Raw genomic sequence first — 7,051 nt, forward strand, 5'->3', positions numbered from 1 at the left:
AACTCTTCCCCTCCTTCCCCCCATCCCCTCCCTAGATGGCAGGCAGTTCAATACATGTTAAATATCAACATTCATTTTTGCAAAATGTTGTGTTCCAAATTTTTTTCCCTTTCTCCTTACTGCTCCCTTCCCCTAAATAACAAATAATCCAATATAGATTAAACATGTGCAATTCTTTTTTAATTAAAGTTTTTTATTTTAAAAATATATACATGGATAATTTTCAACATTCACCCTTATAAAATTTTATGTTGTAAATTTTTCCCTCCCTTTCCCTACCTCCTCCCTTAGAAGGCAAATAATCTAATATATTAAACATGTGCAATTTCTTCTATATATATTTCCATAAATCTCATGTTATACAAGAAAATCAGATCAAAAAGGAAAACAATGAGAAAGAAAACAAAATGCAAGCAAACAACAACAAAGAATGAAAATACTATATTGTGATCCATAATCAGTTCCCACAGTCCTCTCTCTGAGTGCAGATGGCTCTCTTTATCACAAGACTATTGAAAGTGGCCTGAATCATCTCATTGTTTAAGAAAGCCATGTTCATCAGAATTGATCATTGTATAATCTTGTAGTTGCCATGTATAATGATCTGGTTCTGCTCACTTCATTTTGCATCAGTTCATGTAAGTCTCTCCAGGCTTTTCTAAAATCATCCTGCTGATCATTTCTTATAGAATAATAATATGGAATAATATTCCATAACATTCATATACCATAACTTACTTAGCCATTCTACAACTGATGGGCATCCATTCAGTTTCTAGTTTGTGTGTGCAGTTCTTCTAAACATATTTCCATATTTATCATGCTGCATAAGAAAAATCAGATCAAAAGGGGTGAAAATAAGAAAGAAAACAAAAAGCAAGTAAACAGCAAAAACAGAGGTAAAAATACTTTTGTGATCCACATTCAGTCTCCACAATTTCTCTCTGGATGTGGATGGCTCTCTTTATTCCAAGTTTATTGGAATTAGCCTGAATCACCTCATTGTTGAAAAGAGCCAAGTCTATTACAGTTGATCATCACACTATTATCTTGTTGTTGCTATGTACAATGTTCTCTTGGTTCTATTCATTTAGCATCGATTCATGTAAGTCTCTCCAGGCCTTTCTGAAATCATCCTGTTGATCATTTCTTATAGAACAATAATGTTCCAGTACATTAAATATACTATAACTTATTCAGCAATTGATGGGTATCCACTCAGTTTCCAGTTCCTTGGCACTACAAAAAAGGCTGCTACAAACATTTTTGCACATGTGGGATCTTTTCACTTTTTTATGATCTCTTTGGGATATAGATCTGGTAGCGGCACTGATGAATCAAAGAATATGCACAGTTTTATAGCCCTTTCGTCATAGTTCCATAGTTTTTTCCAGAGTGATTGGAGCAGTTCACAACTCCACCAACAATATAGTACTGTCCCAGTTTTCCAACATCCCCTCCAACATTTATCATTATCCTTTTTTGTCATCTTAGCCAATCAGATGTGAAGTGGTACCTTAGAATGTCTTAATTTGCATTTCTTTAATCAATAGTTATTTAGAGCATTTTTTTCATGTGACTAGAAATGGCTTTAATTTCTTCATCTGAAAATTGTTCCTATTCTTTGACAATTTATCAGTGGGGGAACAGCTTGTATTCTAATAAATTTGAGTCAGTTCTCTATATATTTTAGAATGAGACCTTTATCAAAAACCTTGTATATAAATTTTCCCCCCAGTTTTTATCAAGAGAAATTTTAAACCAATTATTTGCATGTTTATTCAAAATATATCTAAGGAGTTATTTTAATAAGAGAAATGCAACTAGTAAATAGTCAGGAAGTTATTTTTGGTTGAGGTTAACCTCTTTTACACATAGAGTTCCAAAATTTATTTATTTTTGGATTTATACTTGGATTAAATTTTAATTTTCAGTTGAACAAATCTGTCATAGTCTATTTACACAATGGTATCATGATTAAGATTCTAGAAGTATCAATTATTCTGACCTCTCCTCCATATAAATATATAACTCCATAGTGTTTGTAAGGGGGTCTTTCATTCCATAGTATATTCTAATATTTCATAGGAACAAACTGAGCAGTAAATAAGATGAAAGAGGAGTCCCTGGAAAAACAAAGTATAGTTCTTTGGAGAACAAGATACCAGTTTCTTTAGAGCAGAATGACAAGGATCATAGTGGTGGGGGTGAGGCAGGTTACCCTAACAAAACAGGTCTGTTTCTTTGATTCCTTATTCAGTGGTAGACAAGACAAATCTAGTGAGGAAAAAGTCAAGAGTGCCTATGTAAGTGGACAAAATCTTTTGAGGAGTACCATCCTGCTTCCTGTGACCTTCTGTGCCCTGGGTGTGGTAACAAGGTGAGAAAAACTAGGTAGTGACCAAGTGATAAACACCAGCAGAGAGTTGGTATACCTTGACAGTATGAGAAGGATCTTGGTGCTGGACTGTAAGTAACAATGATAAATTTTCATATGGGATCTTTGAGACTTGGGTTGACTATAATATCTATTGCTGAATATCTGTATATCTTTATGCATGTATTTTAAATATATTTTGCAATATATATGTAGTATATATGTACTACATACCTATATCTATGTACATTTGCTGTATATTGATTCTTCCTTTTCTTTTAATAAAATTTTCTCTGATACAACATGGTCAACATGTTGGCACATGGGGAGTTAATGCCAAACTCCAGTGCTGTGTAGGGAAGAGATTTTCAGTGAGATAGCTAACGACAAATGAAGTCTTAAGACTCCTTCTGCTGCAGATAGATAAAAGACAGTCATTTGGCAAAAAGGCACAGTTGGAGTACAGCTGGGATGTTCAGGCCACAGGGCTTGTTGATATGCTTAATGTAACTTGCAAAGTAGTTTGGGAATAAATGACATTGTGTATGTACAAAGCAAAATATATGAGCAAGCCAAAAGTCATTAAAAGTATATAAGTTTTTAAGAAGCTGTTCTTCTGTAATTAATCCAAAATTTGAAAATGTGTGAGTTTTCCTTGTGTTAAGTAGCACCATCATGTATAGCTACAATATTAGCAGTTTAATAAATTTATGCTAATTTATTAAAAATCATTTCATGAATATCTAACCACTAGCTCACTATATTCTTATCACTTAAAATTTATGATTATGAGCTTGTTTTTGCAGGTCAAATGCTCATACAAAAACAATTTTTAAAAAAATTTAGAATTGGCTATTTTAACAAATTATAAGCCATTTACTAACGCAGTCTATCTCTGACATTAGCTTCAGCTTAAAGGGTCTTCCCTGTGAAGGTATAGGAGAAAATTAATCATGAACATCAGACATTTAGCTTAAAGGAGCTATGGCATATATTCAATGAGAGGCAAATTGTTTATGTCTCCAAGTTAATTGATACCAAGAAGATGCTATTAAATGCATTTAATGACACCTTACATGTTCATTAAAATGGTAATTGTAGCCCACATGTTTTTCAATTGCAATTTAAAATTAGTCAACACGATAATGTTTTCTAATACAACTGCTCACTACTGCGTTAATATTTTTCAAGGCCTAAATCCTTTTAATGCAAAGGAAAACTTACATGTGCTGATGCAACAAAACAAAACAAGACAAAACAAAAAGCAGACACTTTGTGACCACAAGAAATTATGTGTTCCTGTATTTGCCACAGCTCAACAAACCAATGATCCAACTAATGACCTAGTTGATCTACCTTTTTTTCTGAAGATATACCTTGTTAACTGGCAACAAATGAAAATGAGAAGACTAAGGGTAGGAATGAAGGGAGAAACAAAGCCATTAAAGCTAGAAGGAACCTTCTATCCATTAGAGGTAGAAAGAACCTTAGAGATAATTTAATGAGGAAATAGGCTCAAGAAATGAAGTTACTCACCCAAGGTCACAGAGATGATTAATGGCAGAGATGGGATTTGTGCTTAACTTCAAATTAAGGGTCAGTTAAACTCTATGAAATATTATTTACAGATAAAGAATGATGTCCTGGAACATTGGACTCATCAAAATGGTTGCATCCCTAAAGTTGGAAAAAATATTATTCGGGATTGATAACCAAAACCCATTTCCCCCAACCAATTTGTAGTTGTAACCTTGGATATGATTATCTTCAGTAATGCTTAAAGGTGCATAGTAAAAATCAATTCTTCTTACGTAAGTTAAAAGGTCTTCAGGAAGCAACACTCTAAATATCCACTATTGCATTTGAGATAATAGCTGAAGTAAAAGCCCTCCATCATTCAAAAAACAATTAATTCAAGTGCAAAAGCACCAGAATAATTAATAAGCCAAATGCCCCAACCTAAGTTACTTGTCAATATTTTTCCAGGTTGTGTAAGTTTGTAGACAGTAAACAGAAAAGCACAATGGAATCCAATAGAAAGCATATGTTGCAAAAACAAACATTTCATTTTTTTCTAGAGGTGAAATAATGTAACCAAATATAAATGAAAATCTGACTGTTAGGAACATCTTCCATCTTTTCACTTAAATAATATATATATAATGCATTTATCTACATATGTGCCAGTATACCCATTTAAAGTATTCTAAGGAGTTTTCTTAAACCTTGATTTACTTGGCAGTAAAGGAAATTTCTGACAAGAAAATACTATTAATGCAGATTGACCCTGATTTTGCAGTTTATAATCTCAGAGCACAGGTTCTTGTCTTGGGATCTATGAACTTAAAATTTTTTTCGATAAATGTATTTCAATATATAGTTTTCCTTTTTCAGTTCTTTATATTTTTAGTTTACTCACATCAGAAAGATAAATATTATTTCTGTGAAATACTAATATCTTCATTTTTCAGTCTATAATGTATCTCCAATGCTTCATACCATGAAGCCAACTCTAGGTTTTTGAAGGCTAGCTGTCAGAGGGCATAAAACATTCTGATACAAAAGAAAAATATAAAAAAGTAATATCATATTATATATGATATTATACCATTTAACAAAAAAGTAATTTGTATCTAATTGAGCATTACATATACTTTTTGAATATTGGGTAAGAAAAAGTACATTTCCTTAGAAAGCTTGCAGAAAAGAAGATAGAATTTTTAAACTAGACTTTGTGATTTCCTTAGTCTAGAGAACTTCAGAAGAGGAAATTCAGTGCACCAGTGCATTCTGGTAGCTGTTTGGCAACTCATGATCTCAGAGTTACTTAAGGTTAGATGACTTGCCCAGAGTCACATAGCTAGTCTGTGTGGAAGTAGTATTGAAACCCAGGTCTTCCAGATTCCAAACCCAGCTTTATATCTACTATGGCATGCTACTTCTTTAAAGGGAAATTACTTTTAACTACTACATGCCCCTTATTTCAATAATATTGTGTGAAACAAGAAACTATGGGGCTATACAGAAAAAATTCATTTAGACATTTTTGAGACTTACACTTTATTAAACATGCTAATTGCAAAATGTTTCAGATAATTCACCTGTATGTAGCCCAAAGAAAACAAATGAAAATTTCTAAAACACTAAATTTTGCTTCCTCCTGCCACACATACAACTCAATATATTTTAAGTAGCAAAATGTGGCATCTCATTAGACCATATTCCATGTATTCTTATTATTTCTAGAACTGTTCAGCCCCCTCTGGGGCATAACATGGACAATTGCTTCATGCCAAAAATTCTAAAAGCTAATTAGATATTGTGCTCAAACCATTGATTTCTGTGGTTATTAGGGGACTTTGAGACGTTACCCTGCTTATGAGATTCCCATGGCTTATGCTGTGCCCAGTATCAGAACAGCTGAGAATCACTTACAGGTTTAAAGGCACAAACTAAACATGAGCAATAGACATGAGCGAACCAAATGTCTTGTTTCCTAGTTATGGGGAGTACTTATTGGTTTGATGATTCATTATAACTGATATAGCAATAATAATAAAAAAAAAACTTTAGGGGTCAGCTGTCCTTGGGAGGAGACTTTTAAAACTGTATTTTTGATTTTATCAAAAGGTCAGACATGTTTATGTTGACTTTGTTGTAATGATTAATTCTAGTTAATGCTTTTTCATTTCATCATTGAGTTAGGGCATTTCCAGGAGGTTTGAAGGGCCTTTCCCATAACACTAGTTTCTTATTCAATACATGTAATAATCCATTCAAGAACAAAATCAATTTCCGCATCTTGTGAATTCTGTCTCCACAAATTATCTCATATCTGCCCTATTCTCTTCATTCACATAGTCACCACCTATTTGAGGCTCTTTCTATAATTGCTCTTTTGGGATATAATAATAGCCTCCTAATTAGGCCTCATTGACTTCAGATTCTTCTATCTCCACTCCATACTTCATTCAGTCATTTATGTGATAATTTAAGGCATAGGACTGATTGTGTAAATGCCCTGCTAAAAAAGCGCCATTGGCTATAGATTCCTGCTGGAATCAACCATAAATTTAGCAAGTTTAAGATTTAAAGCCCTTCTCACTCTGGTTCTAGTTTGTTTTTTCAGATATGTTATATATTACTTGTCGTCCTTTACTTTCTGGTTAAGCCAAACTGCCCCTTAAATAGGATGTTCCACATTCTATCTATCTATCTTTATAAGCTGTCTTCCATGCTGGAAAGCTTTTCTCTTCTTCCCTGTACTTTTTGCATAATTTCTAGGTTCTTTCAAAGCTCAACTCAAAAATCACTTCCTCCAGGATGCCTTTCCTTATCTTAATAGCTCCTACCTATGCTCCCAAATTCCCTTGTATTTACTTTACATGTAATTATATTTACTTCAATCAACCAGAAAGCAGTTAGTAAATACCTACTATATACCAGGTACTTTCTTAGGTAAAAGGAATCCAAAAATAATACAACTCTTAATGAATTCACATAAGGCCAGGGAAGACAATAAATACAAATTTCTGTATATAATAATGTTCCAAAAGTTTTGTTGTATTTTCGAGCTATTAGGGCTTAACTTCTTGGATATTCAGAACTGATTCAAGATAGTTTGGGGGATTGAATAGAGAAATTAGGAAAGGCTGTACATAAAAGTATGGCTTT

The sequence above is a fragment of the Sarcophilus harrisii genome, chromosome 3 (assembly GCF_902635505.1).
Source record: "Sarcophilus harrisii chromosome 3, mSarHar1.11, whole genome shotgun sequence".
Lineage (NCBI taxonomy): Eukaryota > Metazoa > Chordata > Mammalia > Dasyuromorphia > Dasyuridae > Sarcophilus > Sarcophilus harrisii.